This window comes from Motacilla alba, chromosome 4 (genome assembly GCF_015832195.1).
Source record: "Motacilla alba alba isolate MOTALB_02 chromosome 4, Motacilla_alba_V1.0_pri, whole genome shotgun sequence".
Lineage (NCBI taxonomy): Eukaryota > Metazoa > Chordata > Aves > Passeriformes > Motacillidae > Motacilla > Motacilla alba.
Window position 1 is genome coordinate 68,343,036 of NC_052019.1, and position 6,749 is coordinate 68,349,784.

Sequence of the window (6,749 nt, forward strand, 5' to 3'; positions counted from 1 at the left end):
AGAGGGAGAGGGCATTTGCATCTCGGGTGGAAGGGATCCTCAGGTGGCTCTTTGATGGCTGCTGTCATCCCAGCACAGAGAACTGATCGGAGCAGCTTTAATGCCGGCAGTACCTCTGAACAGCCCCTGCATGTGCACATTAAAATGCTCTCCCTTTAGGGCAGTCTGGCCCCCGACCAACCTTCCAGTGGCTGTGAGGATAAACTGCGATGCAAACTGTGCTACACAACACAAAGGCTGAGAGCAACACTCCCGTCTGCAGAATTCCTGATTTGTGCTTGCGGCCATCTGGTGTTGCTGTCCCTGGCAGCAGTGACCTTCCTCTGCTCCCTCTTGGGGTTTCATTCCCTTACCTCTTTGGTGGCCACACTGGCATTTCAGTGCTGCCTTCTGGCTCTTCCCTCCTTTTCCTTTTTTCCTCTTTATTTCTCTCCGTATGGAAGTGTGCTGGAACAGAAATGTCCATCCAGCAGCGTACCTGCTCCTGGAGACATAACACAGTCTCACTCACCCACCTCTCTCAGCGTGGGCGAGCAGCCTCTGCTCCAAGGAGCTGTGGAGAACGAGCGCTTGGTCCCTTAGGAAGCACGGAGTGATCAGCTCCAGGGACAGGAAATACAGACAAAGGCCATGGTCAGCCCTGAGCAGGAGGATTCAGAGCCAGTGGCCTAGAGCCTGCCGCAATTCCATCTGTAATTGCAATGTAACTGTGGTGTGACAGTGCAGGGCTGGAGTTCAGAGAACTCAGCCACGCCGCCGGGGCTGGGGACGTTACTGAGGGGCTTTTGTGCCAGTCTGATGTGCCTGAGCAGCATCAGGAACTCAAAGGAAATTTTACAGAAATGTTTTCAGATGGATAGCTCCAAAAGGGAGACAAAAGATTGAAAAAGAGCTCTGTTGAATTCCTCTCAGAAAGTCCAGACCCACCGGTTCAGCTGTGGAAGGGATGGATATGATGCACCATGGAAAGAGACAAAAGCAGAAAGGTAAAAAGGTCTGTCTCCCATCCTTCCCTGAACACGCTCCGAGGAAGAAGTTTCAGACAATGAAATAACGAAGGACTGGTTCCTACCTCTGCAGTTCAGTCCCACATTTTGTCCAAGTGCTGAGTGGGATGAGTGGCAGTGCTGTGCAGTCCTCATCACAGGAGACTCCCCGTGGAAAGCTGCCACGCATCAGGTGGCACTGGCCACACCATCTTCAGAAGCCAGGTCCGGCACAGAGCTGCTCTGGAAAAGGAATCACCCCTGAGCCCAGGAGACGGGAGCTGCCTGAGCAGTCCTGCCGTGCGTGGGCTCCTGCCTCGGTGGGTGCATTCCCGGCCTCGTGCTGCAGGGGACTGGGCAGCTCTCCGTTTGGATGGGTGCCACTGCAGACACTGGGGTAACTGTGTCACGCGCTCATCAATATGTGGTACCGCATCCAGATCCCTGGAATGCAAGCACTGGCATAGATATTCTGTTTTACAGGAGGGGAACTATGTCCTGAAGTCAGACAAACACCTAAAAATGAGACTGTGAGCAAAAAAAAAGAGGAAGCACTGCCGTTACTGTCAGTAATACAGAACACGAGGATATGCACCTCACCTGTCAGCATCTAAAGGTCAGAGCATTTCCATCCTGGAAGTGCTTCCAAGATGGATCCTCTGAGGATTTATAGAAGCATGCTGAAGCAAAATACAAGCTAAACATATTTGGGGTGAAAGGACAAAAGAAGGAACTAAGACAATTATTCAAGTTGAGCCTCATCTCATGTCAGTTCTGGGTCTTAGGCAGATCTGGAGAAGCCCCATTTCTGTTGCAGTCGCAGCAGAGACTCATCCTCAGACTTCTGAGTTATTCCTGTTCTGCTGGAAGCTGACATTCCTCTGACAATCATCTCCTACCTGCTCTATGCTCACAGCTTTTCAGTTTCCCATCTTAGGGACACAGACCAGAGCAATGCTCTTTTTTTTCCTGGCTTGTGTTCTTTGTTGATTTGTGAAAACATCTCTCGGGATGGTTGATAACTTTTGGCTTTGTATTGCAGGCACAGTTTTTCTCCTGGTATCAGCTCCTTCAAAGCCTGAAAGATTCACTTTTGTTTTCCCCTCACTTGCCAACTTAATGGAGGTCGCCTTCCTGCTACTCAGATTTCTGCCATGTTGGATAGACAGGAATAAAAAGGAAAGAAAGCAGAAAGAGCCCCCAAAACTGCCACCATTTCCCATTTTTGGCACTTCATGTTGCAATGTAATCATTACCCATAGCTCCCATTGTGGGAACACCTAAAATCTGAGGTTCATCTAAGCTCCACTGAATGACAATTAGAAACAGGGAATTTAATTTTAATGTAATTTTTGGATTGAGACATAGGCTAAACTTACATGAATCTGATTGTTTTGAAGTTCCCTGATGCATGAGCCTTGACTTTTCACGTGACATGAAGAGCTGTCATTGATCTTTACTTCTTTATTTTGCCCTTCAGCCAGTTAGGCACTATTCCAGCTCCAAATTCCACAACTGCAGCTTTTTGCCTTAGTTTCAGGTCAACAAAATTACACTGCAGCCTCTGACTGTTTAGTAGAGGTTATTACATGAAATGAATGACACAAGTGCACAGGCAGAGTGAGATAAAGGCCAATCAAAGCGTTTCAGCTACAACTTTTCCCCTTTTACAAATCATCTTGGAAGAATGCAATCACCCTGCACAGCAGCTCACTTGTCTCTCAGCTTCTGCCCCATCAAACAGCGTCGTGTCCCTTGAAGTCTCTTCCAGTTTCTTCCACTTTTCACTCTTCCTTCCTTCCCCCTTTGTCTGTTAGATCAGCACCCTTCTTGCTCCCTCACTCTCCCTGACAGACTCCTGCCTGCAGCTGTGGCAGAGCCTGCTTTGTGCTGTAGCTCCTGTGATCTGTTTTGGTGCCCAGGGTGTCAGCCTGTTTCTGACGAGACACATCTGATGAAAGCGAAGATCTCGGCTCACTGAATTCCGCATGTGCGCGACTCAAACTCCATGCACAGGGAGGGAAAAAAAGAGAGGAAGGTCTGGCTCCCAGTCCCTCCAGAGACAAAGGGATGTGGGTGCTGACTCCCAGAGATGGGGAGAGAGGGAAGGTTTACAGCAAAACAAAGAAAAGTAAGGTGGGAGGAGGAGACTTTTCCTGTCCCACCATGGCTGGACCCTGTAGAGAGCGCTTGCTGTCAAAGCATTTCCATCTCCCATGAGTCTGAAAATACACAACCCAGAAAAGTGCCTGTGATTTACCTCTAAATGTGGCAAAATATTTTACATACAGGGCAAAAGCGCGTCTGCTCCTTTTATTGCAAAGAAAAAAGCAGTGTGACCAGATGAAATGCTCAGGCACCAGATGAGAGCAGACAGAGGCAATAAAAAGAGAAATGAAGAAGGTGTTTGACTGTGCTCTGAGGAGGGGTGAATGGTGTCTCTGGAATCTCTCCCCACCTCCCCGTGCCCAGGCTGGTGCCAAGCAGCCCTGTCTGTAATCGCTGCCTCGCGCTTGCTGAGCAGCTCCAGACAGAGCAGCAGGGAAGCGGCCTCTGTGAAACCCCTCCGGTGGCCGAGCAAGGCCCAGGGCTGAGGTCTCCAACAGGGCTTCAACCGCTGCAGAAGGAATCACAGCGCATTAAGGCTGATCCCAGGACAGGCAGCACACACCCATAAGATCAGCCACGTGCCAGCCTCTCCCGAGTGCAGCCAGATGAGAGGCACAGGAAAAGGTCACGGGCATTGTGCGGAGTAAGAGATTTTCTGGGCCCAAGATCATGGGATGGTTCAGACTCAGCCCCTGCACAGCGCATGGTCAGTGACCCCACCCTGTGGCCCTGGAGTCCATCCAGGGACCTCGAGTTGAATGGATGCCACGGGGCACCGAGCCCTGCTCTGGAGTGCCTCAGAAATGGGCAGTCAGACTCTGCCTTTAGAGAGGTGTTTTGGGGATAGAATGGGGATAGAATGGGTATTGTTACCTCCTGCTGAATCAATCCAGAAAGTTTTGAAGATCCCCTTGTCTGTCTTGAGACAGCCAAATACTGCAGGGAACGTGCAGGAGTGACTTGACGTGTTCAGGCCTTGCTGAAAAGGAAGAGCCCTGGGAACCAGGAGTGCTGATTGTTCACAGGAGCACCAGGACTCACTGCAGAATTGATCTGTCCTTCCTGAGATCAGTCTGTGAGTGGTGACACATCATCCTCAGGAGGACATCCTGCCCAAGGAGAGGGAAAAGGAAAAGGGATTTTCCTGAATGGTTACTCCAAGTTTCAACAAAAGCATGATCATATGAAAGGAGTGATGCCAAGAGAGGAGGGAATGTTCCGGGGGGGAAAAAGAAGAGATGGTGCATTCCAGGCCAGACTGTCAGAACGGACTTGGCCACCAAGCTCAGCTGCCCCTGCAGCAGTTGAATTTGCTGGATAAAATCTTCTGTGCAGGAAAAAGCTCTTCACACAGACTTCTGACAGAGCTTGTCTTTTGCTGAGGAAAATCCCCCAGAGCTTGCCATAGGAACTGCACATACATTATACACGTATTCCCTAAACCTATTTCAGACCAACACGGGAGAGCAGTGAGTTTGGAACCTGAAGTATCAAAAGAGAGCAATCTGCACAGGCAGCCTGCTGCACGGTGACACTGCACAGCCCGGGGATGGCCCAGCTGCAAGTGCCCCGACGCTGCTGAATCTGGGTGTGAACTCAAACCCAACCCAACAGTCAGGACTTGCCTTTTGAATTCCTCCTCTCAGGAATGCATCCATTCATCACATCTAGGTTGTGACAACGGATTTTCATATTAAGGAAGCGCTTGCTTCCTTACAGGGGTTATAGTAAAAAGATTAATTTGGGGTACTTTTAAAATATTTGTATTATCACACAGTGATTTATTATCCCATACATTCATTACTGATGCCAAAAGACAGAGAAGAGATTGATGAAGAATTAGATGGGTCCAGCAGAATCCAGTGACTGCATTTCCAAGTCCCACTTGAAGGTTATGCCTGCTGACATTAGTCCACCTGATTTGATCTAGCATGGAATTTTGGCTCTGTGCAGCAGCAAAGCCCTCGGCAGGTGCAGGTTTTACCCCGTTGTGCAGCAGCACCCCAGGTGAGACGAGGTTGTTGTAACAGGAGCTCGTGTTTGCTGCTGCCTGTGAGAGCCCAACCCTCATCCCAAGGCTCCAGGGACACACAGGAGCTGGATTTGCCTGGGCAGCTCTTCTGGAACAGCACTGTGCCAAAGGCAGGGGCTTGCCAGAGCTCTGGAATGCACTTCCATGGGTCAGCAAGAAGAAAGGAGGGCTTTACAGACCAGGTGCCCAAAAGGGCTCCTGATTGTGGGGAACTAATGCGAGGTAACCACGCGGGAGCTTCACAGAACGTGTTTGTCCCAGCCTGGGGCTGAGCGCTCCCTCATCCTCTGGGCTCCTGCCGTGACTCATTCCTGTTCCAAGAGCCAGGGCAGCAGACAGTGCCTCAGTGACCCTGCAGTGACCCGCTGGCTGGGCAAGGGAGCAGCAGCCCCAAGAGGAGCTGCCCCTCCTGACACTGGCCAGGGCTGCACCAAGCACAGACACGGCCTCAGACAGAGCTCCCCAGGACAGGCCAGGAGCTGTGGCAGGAGCCACCTCTTGACTCAGGCACTGGGTACCAGTGCTGGGAGGAAACAGCAATTAACGCAATGCATTATTTATCACCCAGGGAGAATTTGTACTGACAGACGCTAACCTAGCTCATACTGCACTGCTTTTTTCCTTTTCCACAAGGACTGAGGCAAATCTAAATCTGGTTCCGCTGCCAGATGTGAAGAGAAGCTCCGAAATGCTGGCTTTGTGCACGGGCTTGCTCACAGGCTGCAGGCTGTGCATGGGCTCTGAGCTCACTTCAGGGCTCTGCTCACTGCTTCCCTACAAACATCCCAGCTTCTCAAAGTGTCACTGCAGCAGTCAGAACGTCTCAGTCAATCAGTAAACGCAAGCTGAGAAATAAACATCCGTACTCACGATTGCAGAAGGGGCTCGGGGCATGTTCTGATTGCCTGAGGAACTTAGAAACTCTTGGTACATCTCCCGTTCCTGGCAGGGATCTCAGAAATGAGGAATCGCTCTTCACAAGTCATTGACAGGAGCAGGGCTTTCCTTTGGCAGGTCTCTGAAGTAAAGCAGAAGTCAGGTTTGGTGGGAAGCAGTTTCTGTGATTTAGAAAGCAACATTTAATATTGAAGCAGAACATGAAACTCCTTGTGTTTGTTGAGCTGTCAGACGGAAAAACTCTGACTGAGCCCTGCTGAAGCAGATTTTGACCATTCAGTAGCACCTTTGATGCTTCTAGAGGAGAACGTATCTTGAAACCACAGCTTAGATGTTCTACATCTAATATTCAGGAACATTTTTATATAAAAAGATGTAAAAATCAAAGATCCCTTAGTAACCACTGAAAGCATTTGACATTTTTCATTAATTCTCCATTTTTTTTTTAAATACCTCAACTCAACCATTCATGAATTCTACCAAGAAGGAATGTTTTCTGGTGTCTGTAAATAGCACTTCAGTGCACAGCAGCGCTTAAGAGTTTCCAGCAGCCTTGGAACATGGTAATCTTTTTTCCCCAGATATTAACATAAATATATACTGAAGTATTTATCAGTATATTCGTGTGCGCGCTGCTGTGCCAGATTTAACAGGCATTCAGCAGCCAGACACAGCTCATTTTGTGACTTCACACCTCCACTTAAAGCAGGGAATCTCATTTGACC

The 6,749-nt window shown here is 49.4% G+C and overlaps 1 long non-coding RNA gene across 1 annotated transcript; it reads right to left on the minus strand.

Moving 5' to 3' along the window:
* Window positions 1-2,276: 2,276 nt before the first annotated feature.
* LOC119700370 lies at window positions 2,277-6,482 on the minus strand. Its single transcript, XR_005256748.1, has 3 exons — window positions 5,998-6,482; window positions 3,969-4,204; window positions 2,277-3,208 (listed from the first exon to the last, which is right to left on the minus strand). It is a non-coding gene; the product is annotated as an uncharacterized LOC119700370 (long non-coding RNA).
* Window positions 6,483-6,749: the final 267 nt, after the last annotated feature.